This window comes from Lissotriton vulgaris, chromosome 4_1, assembly GCF_964263255.1.
Source record: "Lissotriton vulgaris chromosome 4_1, aLisVul1.2, whole genome shotgun sequence".
Taxonomy (NCBI): Eukaryota; Metazoa; Chordata; class Amphibia; order Caudata; family Salamandridae; genus Lissotriton; species Lissotriton vulgaris.
Genome location: NC_141691.1, coordinates 1,650,447,089 through 1,650,469,357, shown reverse-complemented (window position 1 = coordinate 1,650,469,357; position 22,269 = coordinate 1,650,447,089).

The following is a 22,269-nucleotide window of genomic DNA, read 5'->3' as shown; positions in this document are numbered from 1 at the left end:
TGTCTAAAAAGGTAGCGTAAACCCCCTCCCGCACCCCACACAACTTACCCATCTGCCGTCGCAGATGTCCTGGCCCCGGGAAATTCCCCAGGAGGGGCCGTAGCCCCTCCTATCCAGGAAGGGGCCTTGACCACCTTTCCTTTCCTTCCGGCGGCCTCTCCTTAGACAGGACCGCCTCCCCGTTGAGGGGCCAATTGGCCACCTCCCCCGCGCGCTCCCATCCGTAATGGGTGACGCCCCCTCATAGGGATCTTCCAATTACTGCTCACCGATCATGACCTTACCGCCCGACCAGAATAAATACGACAGTTCTACCTAAGTTACTAAGATTTACAAACCAAAACAACATTTATTATCAAGCGTAAATACTGATCAATCCTTGTTCGAAATTACTTTATTTGGAAAACATACTGAAAATAACCAATCTTTATTGCATTTTTAAGAAATTTCACGACAATCAACACAACCTGTAAGAAAACAGAGAAAACAAACAGATACTATATCAACTGTATTCACCACGAATTGCTGTCCTCAGGGGCTGGTGGGTGGGTCAAAATTGCTCTTCGTTCCGTCTCGAGCTCACGTGCAGCGGGGAGGTGCAGCTTCAGAGCACAGGAACAAGAGGATGCTTTCTTGGCTTCCGCTCCTTTTATCCGTCTTCAGGGTGGGCGTGAACCCGCCCCCGCCTGCCTCCGAGGGCGTGGCCGGCCGCGTTGGTGTCTAGGCCAGCCCACTCTAGGGCGGGAAAAAGGCGCGCCCCGGCTACGCCGCTTCGGGCATACCAGCCGAGACTCGCCTCCCGCCCAAGATGGCTTCCCGGGGGGATCGTGGTACTCCACCATACGTTCGGGGGGACCGATTGGTCGCCCCTTTCCATATGGCCGAGATACCCGCCACCCCCTCTCAACACAATCCCCAAGAATTGGGAAACCGGAAACAGTTCTTGAACTTTTGGAAGGCGGGAAGGGAGTCACCCTTCCCGGCCGTATTTATTAAAATATGAAACAAAAAGAAAACATTAAAATAACAGTTTCATATAATGTACAATTTCATTTCCACATTACGATGTTTGGCTAACCTTAACAGATCTCTAATACAAAGGTTCTCCTAGCCGAACTAACATCCTACAAAACATTTGACTTGAAATTGTACATCCTAACGTTTAAGGGCCAACGGCAAGGTCGTAACCGGTGTCAGATCCCTAAACCAGAAATACCCCCCTCACTTGTGAGAGGAGCGACCGCACTGAGGCGTACCTCAAGTGCATCTACCAATTTCCCTTTGTACTTGACGGGGGCCCCAATAAACTCGACGCCATTTAACGGTCGTTCGAGGACTCATGTGAGGTGTCTAAAAAGGTAGCGTAAACCCCCTCCCGCACCCCACACAACTTACCCATCTGCCGTCGCAGATGTCCTGGCCCCGGGAAATTCCCCAGGAGGGGCCGTAGCCCCTCCTATCCAGGAAGGGGCCTTGACCACCTTTCCTTTCTTTCCGGCGGCCTCTCCTTAGACAGGACCGCCTCCCCGTTGAGGGGCCAATTGGCCACCTCCCCCGCGCGCTCCCATCCGTAATGGGTGACGCCCCCTCATAGGGATCTTCCAATTACTGCTCACCGATCATGACCTTACCGCCACAGGCCGGATAGTTGACCGGCTATCCGGACCCCCCACAACACTCCTGCCTAAAGGTCATTTCATAAAGTCTTTATCCAGGCTATCAGGTCTCCTATGAGTAACTCGTTCCCCATCCGGGACAAATGAACACCATCCCCCGAATACATACTGTCCCCTGTAATACAACCATGCGAAATATAATGCAGTGTACTTGAACGGAACAGTCTACTCACTTTATTATTAATTTTCCTTACTGAATGATTCACAGCAGAAACAGAAATAGCCCCCCGCCACACTTTCCGTGGGATCATATGGGACCATGCAATTGTGCACCCTGGAACTCTTCTCGCCAACCAACTTACCGTGGAAAGCATCGCCTCAAGAAGAAGTCGTCTACCAGTGGTCACCAAATCATTGCCCCCAAGATGTACTATGACTACAGACGGCGGTGACCTTGTCCGCCCTAACAAACCCTCGAAAAATGATCGAAACTGGTCAATACAGAGCCCGCCCTTTCCGTAGAAGGACACACTGTACCCGTATTCCCCAGCCACGTGAATCATGTCACCTGCTTTGAATACGTCCGCGGCACGCCTCACGTATGAGTGGCCCACGACCCACACCTCCTTTTTCACAGCCGGTAATGTCTGACCGCTGGCCCCCCGGTGTCGGGTCGACTGGACAGTCCGCCCCGCCTCGTAGGCTTGCGCAACTGAAAACCAAACAAAAACAAGAAGCGTGAGTACATCATTACAGCTTCACAACATGTGCAACCGCACATACCTCTTATAACAGTTCGAGGACCAACGCCCCACACGTTTTACTTGTTCAACATTCAGACCCCTGGCTGTAGCTTCCGTAGCAGCCCCTATCCGAAAGGAATGGGTCCCAAAGTCGCCGGGGTTCAAGCCCGCGGCAGAAATCGACATCGCAAGCACCCGCTGAAACTGAAACCTCGTCAGTGGGGTGGCGTCAGCGTGTCTTAACAAGGTCCCCCCCATGCTGCCACCCTCTGCGCTAAATATTCCTCTACGCACCCAACAGGGCACATGGCAGACCCGGGGATCCTCTGGATGATTACGCAGTCCCCGATTGCATCCTGATCGGATTTGGACCTGACAAACGAGACCGTCATCGTCTCCTCCCTGACCTGAATGTGCTCCCGGCACAGTCCCCCCATCGTATCCCGCTTGTTCTTTGCCACTAATTCGCTTACCCGCATAGCCCCATGGAATGCTAATGCAAATGCGGCTCGGAACAACACTGCTTCGTACTGGGATGAACATGTTACCGGTAGCACGGAAAATAACAGGGCCAACCTATCCAGACCTATCGGGTGCCTATTGTCTACTCTGCGACCCTCAAGGCGTTGCCACCCACGTAGCGCTTTCTGCACAACAAAAGACGCTGTCGGGTCCTGGATCCCATGAGCCCTTGCCATGAAGGAAATGGCGGCCCGATGCCTCTGGGCCGTAGCTACTGACTTGCCTGCGTGACGTAAAGAGAGCAGGAATCTCACTACACACTCTTCCAGACCCCAAAGCTCCCTCCCGGCAGTACCCAAGAAGGCCCAATAGGAACGGAACGCCCCTTCATTGTAGAGAGGTGTGGCTCACTGGTTAGAGGCGGCAGACCCGGAGGCTGAGAACGGCCCGGGGCCAGGGTTCGATTCCCGACGCGGCAGGGTCGAGGACCAGGGTCAGCGGACTGATAATTCTCGCCTCGGTGCCCACTTTGGGCAGTGATCACACTCGGTAACTCTGGGCATTAAGCTTGCCTCATCTCTACAACGGCCCCCCACAGACGCCGGGGATGCCTGGCTTCACCTTGGAGATACCCAGCTTGGGACCATCTCACAGGGAAAGCCAGGACGGGTTCCCCAGTGGTCCATCGCGCCAGGATACTCCGGTAGTAATTGAGCGCGCTATAAAACACCTTACATTTACATTTACATTTACATATGCCTTCCTCGTCCTGGGTGCTAAACTCTCTCCCACGAGGTCTTGTAGTTCGGGGCACCGAGAGACCAGAGAGCTTCGGGAAAGGGTGCCGCCACCGGGTCCGCTGTGGGCAGAAAACCCCAGAAGGCCTGCATACGGAAACGAGAGAGCGCATCAGCCGCTTGGTTCATCACCCCCGGCACATGTCGCGCCCTAAACAGTACATTCAGTTGCATACACAACAACACAATTTCCTTGAGCAGTCTCAAAATCAGTTTGCAACGTGCTGCCTGACTATTGATACACTCAACCACGGTCATGTTATCAGACCAGAACACCACAGAGTGATCCCTAAACCCTTCTGGCCATGTTTTCAAGGCCACCAGAATAGGGAACAGTTCGAGAAAAGCAATGTTACTCGTCAACCCGCACTCCTGCCACCATGACGGCCATTTTTGAGCCGACCATTGTGTACCCAATATGGCGCCAAAACCCATACTCCCCGCCGAGTCTGTCCATAGCCCCAACTCCTCGGAAGACACTGCTGGTTTATTCCAGACAATTCGACCATTGAAGTCCGCCAGGAATGCAATCCAAATGCGCATGTCCTGGCGAACCTCTGCCGAGAGTCTCGTACGATGATGTCCTTCCTTCAAGCCAACCATGGACTGTGCAATCGAGCGGGAAAAGGGGCGCGCCATCGGCATTACTCGTAGGGCAAAATTCAACTGACCCACCACCTGTTGCAATTGATGCAGGTTCACTTTCGTTGCACGAATACATGCCTCAAGGGATAACCTGAATTTTAACACTTTTTCTTTAGGTAATCGAAAACAACCTTCCACCGAGTCGAGCTCGATTCCCAGAAACTCGATCGAGGTCGAGGGACCCACCGTCTTACCTGGCGCCAATGGCACACCGAATTGATTCATTAGGACACAAAATTCATGTAAGGCCTGTCCACACTCAGAATCCCCGGCTGCCCCCAGAAACAGAAAGTCATCGAGATAATGCATAACATATTGAAAACCTGTCTTCCTCGTGAATACCCACTGCAGAAAACAACTGAATTTCTCGAAATAGGCACATGAAATCGAGCATCCCATTGGCATACATTTATCCATGTAATAGCGACCCTGAAACTGAAAGCCAAGGAGACGCTGATCGTCTGGGTGTACCGGGAGCAACCGGAACGCTGACTCGATGTCCGATTTGGCCATCAGCGTCCCGGGCCCCAGGCGATTCAACATGGTAACGGCCTCATCGAAAGATGCGTACCGCACCGAACATACTTCCGGGTCTATCGCATCATTCACGGAAAGACCACGTGGGGCTGACAAATTATGTATCAGTCGAAACTCACCCGGGTCCTTCTTGGGAACCACCCCTAGAGGAGAACACACAAAATTAGCAACTGGTGGCAAATCGAATGGACCGGCGACACGACCTCGAGTCACCTCTTTCCCAATTTTTTCCTGCACCACTGCCGTGTGCTGTAAGACCGACATTTGATTCTTACAGTCCGGTACCCCCTGAAAATCCCCCACTGGGATGCGGAAACCATATGAAAACCCGTTCCGTAACACCCCAGCGGAAGCATGATCTGGGTATTCGCTGAGCCAAGGGATCATTGCCATGGTATCAATCGGGGTCGGTAAAGGCACCCCTCGGACTATATTAGACCTGTTTGGTGCCTCCCTTACCACCGTTATCACCCGTTTTGGCTCTGCACATGGACTCAGGATGGGATGGCTGCCCGCACCCCCCACACTCATGTCTGAATTTGCATGACCCCTGAGGCCTGGTACATTTGCCCCTGTTAAAATTCCAACAGATCCCCCTTTTACCTGTGTTGCCACTCGGCTTCGTGTGGAACTCGTTACCTGCACCCGTCCGAAAGGGCGTCCCAGAGTTTTGGCGGGAGGATTCCCCCCCGCTACTCCCCACTAATGGCACCTTCAACATCCCTGTACTCTCCATTTTTTGCCAAGACACAGAGTCGTAACAGTCCCAAGACAACAACGGGTTGTGTTCTTTAGCTTTTCTAAACAGATTATCATAGCAGAACCACTGATTGCCCCCATATGCCACAGAATACTCCATAATACGTGACTGATAAATGGGTAACTCGGTCAACAACTCAGGCCTGCGCTCCCCCATGATGGAAGTAAAAATTCCCCACGCTCTGCCCCAAGTACCAATGGTCTCGTCGACCTTAAAGGCGGCCATTTTTGCGCGCCAAACACTCGGATGCATGAGCTCCTTTTGACTCTTTACATGCTCGATCTCATAATGGTCGGTAAGCAATGAAAACATGTTGACATATTTATCCACCCAAATCAATTCCTTGACTTCTAGTGGGACGTGCTGGGCAATCTTCTCCTTTCGAGAAGGTGCAGACTCCCCCCCCGCAATCGGCAATGGCCGCTTACCTGAAGTAGACCCCACGCTTGTCGCCGAACTTGGGCCTGCTGTACTTCCAACCGCCGGGACCTGTGGGGGAACAGAAGATGGCGTCTTCGCAGCCTCCCTAGATTCCCGCAGTTGCCTCATCACTGCCCGGGCGTCGTCAGCCGTGGCGCCCTCGCTTTCGTTTCCCAACCACGCTGCCAATTGTGCCGCTAACTCAGGGGGCATATCCTCCCTGTTCGCAGGGGTGACCACCACCGGGATTGGATTCCCCTCCCTTGGCGCCGGGGTTGGCTCCTCTCGTGGGGCTTCGGGAACCGGGGTCTCCCCCCCAAGTGCTCCCCTTCTGGGCCTCTTGCTTTTCCCACCGGGGATTGTTCCCTGTAAAGGCCGTTTCGGTCCTCCCTCCCCGTCCTTAGCCTCAACTTTTCTCTTCAGATCGGCTATCTCCTTCATGAGTATGCGGAGCATCTCCTCGGTACCGACCCGCTTTCCGACCTTCTTGGGCATTCTTCGACGGGATATCTGTAAGACAAAAAAGAGGGATTACAACGCTCAAAATTGCTCTTCGTTCCGTCTCAAGCTCACGTGCAGCGGGGAGGTGCAGCTTCAGAGCACAGGAACAAGAGGATGCTTTCTTGGCTTCCGCTCCTTTTATCCGTCTTCAGGGTGGGCGTGAACCCGCCCCCGCCTGCCTCCGAGGGCGTGGCCGGCCGCGTTGGTGTCTAGGCCAGCCCACTCTAGGGCGGGAAAAAGGCGCGCCCCGGCTACGCCGCTTCGGGCATACCAGCCGAGACTCGCCTCCCGCCCAAGATGGCTTCCCGGGGGGATCGTGGTACTCCACCATACGTTCGGGGGACCGATTGGTCGCCCCTTTCCACAAGAGGTGGCCAAAACAAAGGGGGAAATGACCATAAGGGGGCAGGGCAGACCCACCCTGACCCCCTAGGTTTGATGTGGGGGCTATAAAAGGGCCTCGGGGGGCAAAAAAAAATATAATATTTTTTTCGATTGTCGCGGAGGGAGCGCCCGGTACGCGCACCGGGGAGCGCACCGGGAAGCGCACAAAACAGAAAAAAGAATGCCAGAGTTAAAAAATGTTGGCAATATTTTATAAATGGGAGGTAGTTCTGAAAAAAACTTTTTTTTAATTATTTTTCTTGTTTTATATTTTTTTTATTATTTTTCTGAACATTTTTTTATTTTTTTGTATTTTTGAACAATTTTTTTTTTTTTTTTTTTTAAGGGAACAAACAAAAAACAGGGAATTGGAAATGGCTCAACAGGAGCAAAAAAAAAGAAAAGAATTACTGTTTTCTTTTCTTGCTGCATTGGTGGTTGTCTACAGCATTATTTATTAAGGTGACGCTAAGTTCACCATAGCATAATGTTTTGCCACAGAAAATGCAAACAAATTTGAGTTTGCCAAATTTTTGCTGAATATTTGGCACCATTTGGCGTACTACAGGACCAGAAAGTAAGGGTACAGAAGAGGAAGTGCTGGCCACAGGGGGTGGGTTGTTTCGAAGTTCCTGGGCTTCAGCCTGGGCTAAATTATTGGGATGCCACCTCTCCATGTGGCGGTTCATGGTAAAATTACCAAAAGAATATTTCTTTGTGGGATTGCCCCTGGAGAGAACTTTGTCACAAATAATACAGGTGACTTTGGGGGCGTTCACCTTTTTTTGATCATCAGGAAAAGAGAAGAATTGCCAAATGAAGTGCACTTTAACGTGCCTTTGTCTTGGTTCTTCAGGGAGGAAGCGCCTTGGTTGTTGATCCTCCTCCTCTTCTTCCTCCTCTTCTTTTTGTCCTCCAAGAAACTGTGGTGGTGGACCTTCTTTTCTTGGTGGTGGGGGTGGTGGTGGGGGTGCACCAGCTGCAGCAACAAGTGATGCCATTGTTTGCTCAAAAATAGCTCTTGCTCTCTCAATGAAGAAAGTAAGAATGAGGAAAAAAGGAGGGGGCTTTCATTATTTGGAGAAAAAAAATGATGAGAACCAATGAAAAGTGTTATTTTCAAGTCACATGACCCGATGCGCTTACGTTACGCGCTCCGGCAAGCACCCGGAAGCGCTCCGCGGCGCGGCCCGGAGCGCTTCCGGGTGCGTTTACGCAGTGCGTCATAAGACACATCGCGCGGCTACGCGATACGTCACGCTTACGCGACGCGTCACAATGTTGTTTTTGATCGCGACATTGGCGTTAACGGGACGCTTCCCGGTTCGCGCACCGGGGCGCTTCAAAATACTACACTTTCCGGGGCGCTCACCGGGGCGCTCACCGGGGCGCGCACCGGGGCGCGCACCGGGAGTGCTCCAGGGCAAAAAAAAGAAGAAAAATAAATAAATTAAAAAAAAATTGAAAAATTGTAAGGACTGATAGCCCTATGGGCGTTTGCCATGTCTCAAGATATATGCTCCAGCTGTTTTTAAGAAAATTAACTTTTAAAAAATATATATTGGGCTACATTGGGCTGTATATATGTTAGAGCCCAAATGTAGCCCAATATAGCCCAATGTAGCCCAAAGATGGCCCCCAGACACAAAAAAATACAAATGTAGCCCAAATATCAGCCAGATGTAGCGCAACTGTAGCCCAATGATAGTATGTAGCAGAGTGTTTTAAAGAACAACTAGAGCGTTAACAGTCTTACTTATAAAGTGAGACTTTTAGTTAGGAATTAGCATTAAAAAAAACTTTGAAATTCACTGAAAAAGCCATAGGTTTCACACCAGTTATAGTTAGCGGGAAATTTTACTGACATAAAACCAATGAAATTCCACGTTATAGTTGGTTGGACTCACTATAACTTGCGCGCCTGCAATGCACTGCTGATGACGTCACATAATACATCACTCATGACATGGTCAGTGACATCACTCATGACATCACTGATGACACCATCCTTGTGACAAAGTGGCAGACCTCCTATCAGCATAAAATAACCTTCGACACACACATTCAAAAATAGAAACTAACATTTTATTAAAAATGGAGAAACCAACACCAATTACAACAACTTATTAGGTAATTCCAACATCTACATACACATCTACTCATTCACCAGCAGTTCTATATAGTCATTCATATATATATTCACTCATCATATGTAGTGATAGTCCTATACATCCTGTTACACACCGACAGTCATCCAAAAGTTACTCACACACATATTCATACTTGCGAAAAAACTATTGAACATCCATTTATTTGCATATACAGCTATACACACACTACCACTTTACTTCTAAGGAAACTTACACATACTTACTCTCTTAAACAATCACTTATAGAAACATATACTAATTTAAACAGGAACTCTTATAATCTCTCACTCTCACATATACTCACTTATATATATATATCAATACTCACATATAGTAGATTAAAACATATGTCGTTACTGAAAAAGACAATAGTGAGACAGTCGTTTACTTATTAGCCCACACATATACACACTCATCCATCCATACAGTCCTGTACATATGCTGTCTTCAAAACACATGCAAACAGTGAGTCAGTCACCAACCCATACAGCCACTTATACACAAAGTGCAACACTGATACATACATTTCAATATTTAAAAGTTACTTGCTAATATATGTATTCACTAAGATACACTTAATAAGGCAGTTAACCAACCAATTCTTTTAAAAACAAACATCCATTTACACACTTATTTAACCATTTATTCTTCCATCGCCCTTTACAAATACATATATAAAGCATAGTTATTTTTCAGAAAGACACACATTCACTGGCTGGTGTCATCAGTGATGTCATGAGCGATGTCACTGACCATGTCATGAGTGATGTAATTTGTGACGTCATCAGCAGTGCATTGCAGGCGCGCAAGTTATAGTGAGTCCAACTAACTATAACGTGGAATTTCATTGGTTGTATGTCAGTAACATTTCCCGCTAACTATAACTGGTGTGAAACCTATGGTTTTTTCAGTGAATATATATATATATATATATATATATATATATATATATATATATATATATATATATATATATATATATATATATATATATATATATATATATATATATATGTATATGTATATATATGTGTTTGCACACACCTCCGTAATCCTCCCAGAGGTCAAAGAAGGACGGCACTCCAAGTTGTTGTTTAACCAAAGTGGTTTATTGGCAGACCCCCTGCCCCCTTGACATACGCGTTTCACCAATTTGGCTTTCTATATATATATTTCTTTTGGGTTTATGATTGATTTGTGACTTTTTGCAATCTGATATGAAATCATGAAATATACCTTGGTGGGTCCATTGTCCGCAACAATATGAATTCGATTAAATGACTTAAGATCATGAAAAATAATGAAATATGAATTCAAGATATGAAAAATAGACTATGAAAATGTATATAGATAATGAAATGTTTATGGTTGATTTGTTTTGGAAAACAGACTTGAATACACTTAAGGGAGGATAATGGCCGATACACGGCTCAATTTTTGTTTTGTTTGCAAATCAAGTAATTAATTCGATTCAAAGTACTACAAAAAAAGTTTGTGTGAGATGTTTATAATTTATGTGCATTTCACTGTTCGAATATACTTGTGCAATGAGTGGTAAAAATGCATGTTTAAAACATAATGTGCATAAAAGTTGATTACATCTTTGTAAATATCCACCACTCCAAGATGGCACTGGTTAACGTCAGCATGCCAGTAGTCCTCCCTTAATTGTGAGGATTGTTTTAAAACATGCCGATGTCTAATGGCCACCGACATCGAGAAAGGCTGAGTGCCAAAACGCGAGGGCGTCTGTCTTCTCTGTAATAAAACAACCTTGGAAATGCCAAACCCGTGAGTGTGGGTAATTCTTTGCCAAAAAACAGAAGAATTGGAGTGCAATATATATATATATATATTCACTGAAAAAACCATAGGTTTCACACCAGTTATAGTTAGGAATTAGCATTTAAAAAACCTATTAAATTCACTGAAAAAACCATAGGTTTCACACCAGTTATAGTTAGCTGGAAATTTTACTGATATAAAACCATTGAAATTCCCACGTTATAGTTAGTTGGACTCACTATAACTTGCGCGCCTGTAATGCACTGCTGATGACGTCAAATATTACATCACTCATGACATGGTCAGTGACATCACTCATGACATCACTGATGACACCATCCAGTGAATGTGTGTCTTTCTGAAAAATAAATTTGTTTTATATATGTATTTGTAAAGGTCGATGGAAGAATAAATGTTTAAATAAGTGTGTAAATGGATGTTTTTTAAAAATAAAATTGGTTGGGTAACTGGCTTATTACGTGTATCTTAGTGAATACATATATTAGCGAGTATTGTTTAAATATTTAAATGTTTTTATCAGTGTTTCTCTTTGTGTATAAGTGGCTGCAGGGGTTGGTGACTGACTCACTGTTTGTATGTGTTTTGAAGACAGCATATGTGCAGGACTGTATGGGTGGATGAGTGTGTATATGTGTGTGTTAGTGAGTGAATGACTGTCTCACTAGTGTCTTCATTAGTAACGACATATGTTTTAATCTAGTATATGTGAGTATTGATGTATATAAGTGAGTATAGTATATATAGTGAGAGATTGTAGGAGTTCCTGTTTAAATAAGTATGTGTTTCTATAAGTGATTGTTTAAGAGAGTAAGTATGGGTAAGTTTCCTTAGAAGTAAGGTGGTAGTGTGTGTATAAATGTATATGCAAATAAATGGATGTTCAATAGTTTATTTGCATGTGTGAGTATGTGTGTGAGTAACTTTTGGATGACTGCTGATGTGTAACAGGATGTATAGGTGTATCACTACATATGATGAGTGAGTATATATATGAGTGACTATATAGAACTGTTGGTGAATGAGTGGATGTGTATATAGATGGTGGAATTACTGAATTGGTTGTTGTTACTGGTTTGGGTATCTCCATTTTTTTGTAAATGTTTGTTTCTATTTTTGAATATGTGTTTCAAGCGTTACATTACACTGAAATTAGGTCTGTCACTCTGTCACAAGGATGGTGTCATCAGTGATGTCATGAGTGATGTCACTGACCATGTCATGAGTGATGTAATATTTGACGTCATCAGCAGTGCATTACAGGCGCGCAAGTTATAGTGAGTCCAACTAACTATAACGTGGGAATTTCAATGGTTTTATATCAGTAAAATTTCCAGCTAACTATAACTGGTGTGAAACCTATGGTTTTTTCAGTGAATTTAATAGGTTTTTTAAATGCTAATTCCTAACTATAACTGGTGTGAAACCTATGGTTTTTTCAGTGAATTTCAAAGGTTTTTTTTAATGCTAATTCCTAACTATAAGTTTCACTTTATAAATAAGACTGTTAGCACTCTAGTTGTTCTTTTTAACACTCTGGTACATTCTCTCATTGGGCTACAGTTGGGCTACATCTAGTTGAATTTCGGGCTACATTTTCAATTTTTGATCTCTGGTGGCCATCTTTGGGCTACATTGGGCTACTTTGGGCTACATTTGGGCTACATTTTGGCTCTAACATATATTAAGCCCAATGTAGCACAATACATATTTTTCTAAAGTTAATGTTTTTTACAAACCACTTCAGAATAGGGCTACCTGTCCCTACAATTATCCCAATTTTTTTTTTTTTAATTATTTTGGGGAGCGCCCCGAAAAGCGTATTTTTACAAAGCGCCCCGGGGCGCGCTCCGGGGAGCGTCCCGTGAGCGCCAATATCGCAAACGAAAACATGATCGTGACGTATCGCGTAGCCGCGACCGCGTGATACGCACGGCGTAAGCGCACCCGGAAGTACTCGAGCGAATACGATCGCACAACGTAAACTTCCGACGCGCTTACGCTGCGCGACCCGGGGCGCGCCCCCGAGTGCGCCCCGGGCGCGTAGCGTAAGCGCGTCGGGTCATGTGAGCAGAAAATAACACTTTTCATTGGTTCATAACAGTTTTGGTTTCATAATGATGAAGCCCCTGGTCTTGTGACCTGAAAATAACACTTCTCATTGGTTCAGGACAGTTTTTTTTTCTAAATGATGAAAGACCCCACCTTTTTTCCTTATTCTGACTTTGTCCTTTGACTGAGGAAGACCTGTTTGTTGCTCTGTCTACTTTTTTGCTCTAAATAATGGCTTCATTAGTAGCATCAGCTGGTGCATCTGCCCCACCACCACCACCACAACAACCGGCTCCAAATTATATTGGTGGTCAAGAACAGGAGGAGGAAGAGGAAGAGGAAGAGGAGGAGGGGAGAAGAAGATGGCTGCCAGAAGAAAATACACCTTACAAACCCAAACCACACTTTATTTGGCAGTTTTTTTCAATTCCAGAGGGGAAAAAAAAGGTGAATGCGCCCAAAGTGACTTGCCTCATCTGCAATGATGAACTTTCACGGGGCAACCCAAATAAGAAATATTCTTTTGGTAACTATACCATGATTCGGCACATGACAAGAAAGCATCCAAACAACTACTCTCGTGCAGAGTTCCGGGAACTGGCCAGTAACCTCCCCCATACATCAAGGACCCCCTCCCAAAGAAACCAACCCACTTCCTCGGAACCAGAAACATCCGAGGTGATGCCTTGCATTCAGCCGAGATTTGCTGATTTTAAAATTACTTGCACTGCTTGTGGCAAGCTTATCTCCTATGGGGAACAAAGTGTGAAACTCATCGTCCTTGCAGGTGATAATCACAAGTGCCCCAAAAAGAAGTAATTTTTTGGGTTTTTTGTTTTTTTGCTCCAGTTGAGCCAGTTTCAATTCCCTTTTTTTGTTTCTCCCCCTAAAAAAATACAAAAAAAATATAAAACTGTTTTGAAAAGCCAAAAAAAGTTCAAAAAGTTCAAAAAACACAAAAAAAATATAAAACAACAAAAAGAAGAAAAAAAAAAGTTCTTTTTAGAACTACCTCCAATTTCTAAATCCAAACTTCATTTTTTAAAAACTCTGTCACCTTTTTTCCTCATAGTACGCTCCCCGGGCCGCTCCCCGGTGCGCGCACCGTGCGCTTCCCCCGCGCAAAACGAAAAAAAAAAAAATATTTTAAATGCCCCGCGGGGCCCTTTTATAGCCCCCACATCAAACCTAGGGGGTCAAAGGGGTCTATCCCAGACGCCTTATGGTCAGTTCCCACTTTGTTTTAGCCACCTCTTATGTCTCGATTTTACCGAGACACAAGATGGCGACCGCTCTGGACTGTTTCGAATGTTTACAGACACCCGAGAGCCAATCAGCTTTCCATGCGCACCTCGCGTCACGCGCCCGGAGCGCTCCCTGGTGCGCGCACCGGTGCGCTGCTATAGATATATATATTTTTTGGAACCTAATTTACTCAAAATCCACTGGAGCACATATCTTGAGACATAGCAAAGGCACATCGGGCTACCAGTCCCTACAATTTTGCCAAGTTTGGTGTAAATCCATTCAGCCGTTCGGGCTAAAAGTGAAATCGACCGCCCTATGGAAATTAACATGGGGAAAACGCGTTTTGGGACCCCCCTTTTATCTCGGCCCCCGCTTATTGTATCCCCCCCAAACTTTCAGGGAAGGACCGGAGCTCGACGAGGCCATTTTCATGACATTTTCAGGCAGATTCGTCAACCGGTGCCAAAGTTATTCCAAATAGAATTTTGAGATTTAACATTGAAAAAAATCCTAACTATAACTACCTACTGGCGACCGCCAGTAGGTAATATATATATATATATATATATATATATATATATATATATATATATATATATATATATATATATATATATATATATTATTCACCAATTGCTCGAAGCATGCATGGAGGCAGTCAGCTGCTGTTGCGAAACTGAAAGTTTCTATTAAAGTCATGGCGGCCAGCAATTTCATCGCGGCATTATGATCTCTATGCCGACGCGTTTCGAGGATTTCACCTCTTCTTTATGGGCAACTGCATTGAATCACGAGTAACAACTTGCATTGGAAAAAGCGGAATGGTTTTGAAGCATCACCCACTGGAGGGAAATAATTGTTGGGACTGCAACCGAACTACGAGAACAACAATGCCAAAAGTAAAAGTCTATTGTGACGCCCACTAGGGGGCAAACACTTCAAAACACAGCAATTTGGGGTCATTCGGTTTCAGCCTATTGAATGCTCCTGGCTCCCCCTTTGAAAAAGGTCTGTGTAGACTGAAATGCATCAGGGACTGAGACATGCCAGTGCTCTCTAAATTTGTAATAAAACCTGTTGGTTTTTGCTCGTGATATGTGCGGCTCATTCCTTCTTTGGGAGAGGGGTCTGTGTCATATTGTACGACTTGGTCCTGCTGGGAGCTATGCACTACCAGCCTCGAAGTACGCCATCACTGTCTGAAAAAGGACCCTGTTCGAAGAACCTGCGAAAGCAATTAAGACAGCGGCGCTACCAAGGACTGGACCTTGGTTCTGGGCCCCAGCAGACTCGAAAATAGCTTGCAAGGGGATCACGAGTAACAACTTTCATTGGAAAAAGCAAAATGATTTTGAAGCATCACCCACTGGAGGGAAATAATTGTTGTGACTGCAACCGAACTATGAGAACCACAATGCCAAAAGTAAAAGTCTATTGTGACGCCTGTCAGGAAACACAATGTTGCTTCCATTTGCACTCCCAATCACGAATATTTGTAAAACCCAGCCGGGTTTAATATCTGGTATCCTTCGTATTGATTCTCTGTACTTCCTAAGATGGCCGCCGGAGTTGCTATCAGGTTCTCTTGTTAGTCAGTGACAGTCTAGTGTATGAAAGAAGTGCGCAGCTTTAGAACTGCGCACTTCAAAAACGTTCGTTTGAGATAAGCACCAGAGTTTCACCGCTCCACGTCTATCTTTCCTGACGGGAGTCGGCATAATTAAGAGATAAGGAATTTCAGAGTTTGTTTACTCCCCGTCTATTATCCAGACGGGAGTAGCGTTTTGCATAGTTAGGGATAAGGAAGTTCCGAGTTAGAGCACTTCGCGTCTATTATCCAGATGGGAGTAGCGTATTTTCCCTGTCAATTAAATATTCCAGTCAGAAAGGACTTATTTAGGTTGCAGTCTTCTTTTGAGTTTAGTACCTGCGTAGTCCTGGAGAGAAGTAGCTGGTTCCAGTGCAGCAGAGAGTTGGATATTGTCAGAAGTGGAGAGAAGTATCTTCGTTCTTGACTTGGAGCCTACAGCCGACGTAGGAGAGTTTGAAGCCCTACAGACAGTAAGACAATTATCCAGGAGTTGTTCAGCAGCGTTTAATGTCCTCATCTTCTTCCCTTTGCGCTTGCCCTATTGCTTACCTTTCCCCTCTGTACCTCCCTTGTACCTTTTTGCTCGTTTCCAAGAGGACTTGTGTCCCAGCTGCGAACTTATAAAAACCAGGAGTGTACATTTGTGCATCGGACCTTCACTGAACCCCATTAAAAGTTGGCCACAGGAAGTCTATCAGGTACTTGTAATAGGGAAAGTCTAAGAAAGGTTTAAGAGGTAGAAAGAGGAACACATAGAATTAACGGCACTATCTTTTTCCTTAGTAAGAAGGCTTCCTGCAACAGCATTATCCAACACTGAAGAGTAGCAATACTTCTGGAAGCAGCTGGTAGGATAAGCTTTAATTAAGTCCATAGAGTCAAGTAGAAAAGTAGGTCTGTTGTTTATTCCTTCCCTCTCCACCTGTGCATTAGGTGCCCCCAGGAAGTACGGAAGAGTCCTGCAGAATATTCCTACCATTTAGAGGATGGACAGCAGCTTTCAGAGTGTCTCTTCTTTTATCCTCTTCCCCTTTTCCCCCTTTCTGGTTACTCAGCTCGTGTAGCTGGGTCACTGGAGGGGTGGAGATTGGGACTAGCATCATTCTGCCTCTGCGAAGGGACTGGAGCCTTCTGACAACGCCCACTAGGGGGCAAACACTTCAAAACGCCGCAATTTGGTGTCGTTCGGTTTCAGCCTATTGAATGCTCCTGGCTCCCCCTTTGAAAAAGGTCTGTGTAGACCGAAATGCATCAGGGACTGAGACATGCCAGTGCTCTCTAAATTTGTAATAAAACCTGTTGATTTTTGCTCGTGATATATGCGGCTCATTCCTTCTCTGGGAGAGGGGTCTGCGACCGCCAGTAGGTAGTTATAGTTAGGATTTTTTTCAATGTTAAATCTCAACATTCTATTTGGAATAACTTTGGCGCCGGTTGACGAATCTGCCTGACAATTTCTTCAAAATGGCCTCGCGGCACCCAGGTCATTCCCTGAAAGTTTGGGGGGGATTTGTCAAGCGGGGGCTGAGATAAAAGGGGGGTCCCAAAACGCGTTTTCCCCATGTTAATTTCCATAGGGCGGCCGACCTCCCTTTTAGCCAGAACGGTTGAATGGATTTCCACTAAACTTGGCAAAATTGTAGGGACTGGTAGCCCGATGTGCCTTTGCTATGTCTCAAGATATGTGCTTCAGTGGATTTTGAGTTATTTAGGTTCAAAAAAATATATATATCTATAGCAGCGCCCCGGTACGCGCACTGGGCCGCGTACCGGGCGCGCCACGCGACTTGCGCACGGAAAGCTGATTGGCTGTTGGGTGTCTGTAAACATTCTAAACAGTCCGGAGCGGCCACCATCTTGTGTCTCGGTAGGATCGAGACACAAGAGGTGGCCAAAACAAAGGGGGAATTGACCATAAGGGGGCAGAGTAGACCCTCCCTGACCTCCTGGGTTTGATGAGGGGGCTTTAAAAGGGCCCGCGGGGCAAAAAAACAAAGTACTTTTTTTTTCATTTTTTGCGGGGGGAGCACCCGGTACGCGCACCGGGGAGCGGACCGGGGAGCGTACTATGGGGAAAAAAGAATGACAGACTTTTCAAAAATTATATGTTTATTAATTGTTCTTTTTGTTGTTTTGTTATTTTTTTATTTAAGTACCAACATGTAGGTACCAATGCAGAGTCTAAAATTTAATATACACCGTCTCCTTTGTAGATATCTTGCATGTTGTTACAGAAGTTATTGTGGTATATGGAATTCATACCATAGTCTGTCAGGAAAGCAGAAACAATATGGAGGCAGGAGATGATAAAGAGATGTTAAATACACATTGGAGATAATATAGTGGGAGAAAGGAAGTAACTATGAGCAAACTTACTATGTAACACAAAAAGCTGCACAGTATATTTTAAGTCTCACTTTATATTATATCTATTTTGGTACTATTTCATAATTTACATATAAAAAGAATAATGTCTCAAACAATTTTTAATTTTTAAATAAAAATGTATTGTTGTGATTTTTCAAAATCTAAAAGAACTTGCAACATTAATTCATCAGGTATGTCCTCCTTTTCATTCCATGATTCAATTTCTTCTACACAATTAATTAAGTCTTGGTCCAGAGAGTGATCCATAAAGTCTATTTCATCTTTGTCTTCCTTAGGATTGTTTTCCATATTAATTTCAAATGAAATATTAATTTCATTTTGTTGTCCTTCCGTTTTCTTGCTGTAAATTGCATAAAAAATAAATATATCAGTAGAGATAGGGCACTGTTGGGTTTAAGTTCAGACAGGTACTTGTTATGTTATGTTATGTTACTATTTGTTTTGTAGAGCGCTCAGCTGCTCCAAAGAGCGTCCCGGCGCTAAAGATCATCACACCAAATACCAGCAACTAACATACAGCCATAATGGCACCAGAATTAACCATAACAGCATTACAGGGCAAAAAGATAAGTTTTAAGTCCCTTCCTAAAAACAGAGAGATTGGTGCACGTCTGCAACGTCAGGGGCAGTGTGTTCCAGAGACGGGGTGCAAGGTAACTAAAGGAACAACCTCCACAGCGAGCACGCTTCACTGTTGGGACGATAGCCTTGGCCTGGGCAGCAGATCTCAGAGGTCTAGATGGGAGATAGAAATTGTGAAGCGCCCTAAAAGCTGTAGTTAAGGTCTTGAAGGAGATGCGCTTACGAATCGGCAGCCAATGCAGGGAGACAAGGAGATTGCTGGCCCTGGCTCTTCTAGTTAGACCGAAGATTGCCCTGGCTGCAGAATTTTGAACTATCTGCAGACGAGTCAGCAGATATTCAGGAAGACCTAAGTAAAGGATGTTGGCGTAGTCTAGGCGCGAGCCTATTAATGCTTGCACCGTGATCTTCTTATGCACAAAAGATAGATAAGGCAAAAACTTACGCAACATCCTTAAGATGACAAAGCACTTCCCAGTCAAGCCAGCAACCTGGGATTTGAAGGAAAGAGTGTTATCAACCATCATACCCAAATTCTTAGCTGTGACCGAATCGCTGGCAGGGGGAAATATGGCCGAAGGCCACCATTGCTTCCATCTTGGGTCTGCAGGACAACCAAAGAACAATATCTCGGATTTGTCGGAGTTGCATTTGAGGCCACATTTCCCAAACCATTCAAACACAAACTCCAAACACTTCCGAATGGCTGCTCCATCGAAGTCAAAGCCCCTGTCACAAGTGAACAGGAGTTGTGTGTCATCCGCATAGGATATGATCTGGGCCCCTAGCTCCTCCACCCATGCCGCCAGAGGTGTAAGGAAGATATTAAAGAGGGAGGGACTAAGTATGGAGCCCTGCGGGACCCCTACCTCAAGCTGTGGCATCAGGGCGGAGAAAGGGGGAGCCCAGATCGTTTGTCTCCGGTCGGCCAAAAAAGACTGAAACCATGCGAACACCGTTCCCCGCAGCCCAATCTCCCAGAGTCTAGTTAGGAGGAGGTCGTGGGGAACGGTGTCGAAGGCCGCCGACAAATCGAGCATGATAAGCAGGGCCTTTCCACCCCTGTCGAGGGTCTCCTTCACAGCCTCGGTTACCTCAAGTAGAGCGGTTTCGGTGCTCAGGTTAGATCTAAATCCAGACTGTGACTGGTGTAATAGGGAGTTATCCTCTAAAAAGTTGGTAAGGGTGGTGTGAACATACTTTTCAGTAACTTTGGCCAGGGCAGGAAGCAGCGAGATTGGCCTGTAGTTCGAATGCAGTTTGGCGTCTGCATTCGGTTTTTTAATGAGGGGAAGAACTAGGGCCTGTTTCCAAGAGGAGGGGACTTTGCCCGAATTCAAAGATGCATTAATGAGAGGGTTGATGATCCGGTTAAGGGCGGGTGCCAGGGTCGCAAGACACTTGGCGGGACAAGGGTCCAGTGGAGAGCCAGATTTCAGGCTAGACAAAAGGTCAAGCGAGGCCTGAGGCTCTAAAGAGGGGAAACAGTACAGGGTAGGGCCCAAGGAATCCATATGCATTGCCGGTGGGCATAACCAGGGGTTGGAAGGGCCGTTGATCGCTGAACCCGTACTCAAGATGTTCTGGGTTCCTTGCAACGCTGACTGGATAGTGCGTATTTTATTAGTAAAAAATACTGCAAGCTCCATGATCCAAGGTTCTGAGAAAGCAGACGCAGGAGTACAGCAGGAGGGAGAGGTGAATTCTTTAACAATCTTAAAGATCTCTTTGCAGGAACTATCTGCTTCCTCGATCCTTTTAGCTAAAAAGGATTTTTTCTCTGCAACGATCTCCCTGTGATATTCTTTCACTGCTAATCTGTAATACTGCTTAGCAGATGTATCATAGAGCCTCCTCCAGATTCTCTCCAGCCTCTTGCAATGCCTTCTCTTAGCCGCCAAGGCAGCAGAGAACCACGGGGCTGATGCTCTTGCCAGTTCAGATCTAACCTGGCGAGGTGGTGCCAAGGCTTCCAAACGTGCAGTGAGCCAGTTCTGAAAACACACCACATCGTCCTCCAAACTGCCCGTGAAAACACAAGGATGGGTTTCTAAAGCCTGGGTGAGCATGGCCGGGGTGACTTTGTGGAAGGCTCTAGAGCTGCGAGCAGCTAGCCGCTGTGAAGTGCGGGCGGCCACTGGCTGATGTACTAACGTGAAATCCGCTAGGAAATGGTCCGACCAGAGGACTGGGGCAAGGGAGGAAAGGGCCACCGGAACGGTCGAAAAGATTTGATCTAAAATATGCCCCTTCTCATGTGTAGGTGACTGCAGGTACATATGAAGTCCCACCGACGATGTCATATCCAAGAATTTTTGCACTTCAGGATCCTCTCCCTTATCCTTGTGGATGTTAAAGTCCCCGAGTATTAGGCAATGTTTTGCCCTAAGACTCAGTGTGGAAATGATCAATAGCAAATCCTCCGTGAAGGAGCCAAGAGGGCCGGGTGGTCTATAAAGCAAAAGGCCCAAACAGGATTGATGGGGGGATAGGGCCAGGGAGAAGGCAAGGGTTTCACAGCCAGGTAAATCATCCGTCGACAAGATGGTACAAGGAATGTGCCACTCCGCCTCCCCTTCCCTCGCATCTATCTCGACCGAAAATAGCATATGAAGGAGGGATGGCAATAGCCAGATGAGGTTCCGAACCCTCACCGAGCCACGTTTCTGTAAGAAAGAGACAATCTGTGTCATCTTGTGTTAAGAGATTATGGATGTCAAGAGCGTGCTGAGGAAGGGACCTGGTGTTTAACAAGGCGCATTTACTACCTAATGGAGGGAGCTTGTCCGAACAGGAATTAATGGGGACCGGCAACCACCCACACGTGGGGCACGTAGTAATATCCCCAACAGAGTAGGGGATAGCTCGCTGGCATGGAGCAGTGTGTACATTGTAAGACAGAAGGTCATCTCTAGTGTACATTAAGCCGAGAACTAAATGGAACAAACCAGACTCGCTCCCGAGCGCCTCCGGGACGCTGACGGGCGCAGACGGGCTGACTCAGGCGAGACTCCGGCGCAGGGACGGCGCCCCCGCAAACGCGACCGCTAAGCGGTAAACCACTGTTTCCTTATATGTGGTACACTAGAGCGCTCCCACCACTCTAGCCCCCACTCAAGATGGCCGACGAGTGCAGAAAAGCCTGACCCCGGTTTGAAGCTCTAAGGGCAGCTAGCGCCGTGAAAGATGAGCGGAAATGCGTGCAAGTATGTTAGAAGTATGCTGAGTGCATTACAGAATGAAAATACAACACTTTTAAAATTCGCTAAAATTCACAAAAAACGATCCGTTTTGCTCACGGAGCGCGGGATAAAATACACGTGCTATGTGCTTCACCAATATCAATTCTAACTGGTACAAGGGATAGATCTCGCGAGCGCAGCTTCAGGGCTCCTTATATGTGGTACACTAGAGCGCTCCCGCCACTCTAGCCCCCACTCAAGATGGCCGCCGAGTGCAGAAAAGCATGACCCCGGTTTGAAGCTCTAACGGCAGCTAGCGCCGTGAAAGATGAGCGGAAATGCGTGCAAGTATGTTAGAAGTATGCTGAGTGCATTACAGAATGAAAATACAACACTTTAAAAATTCGC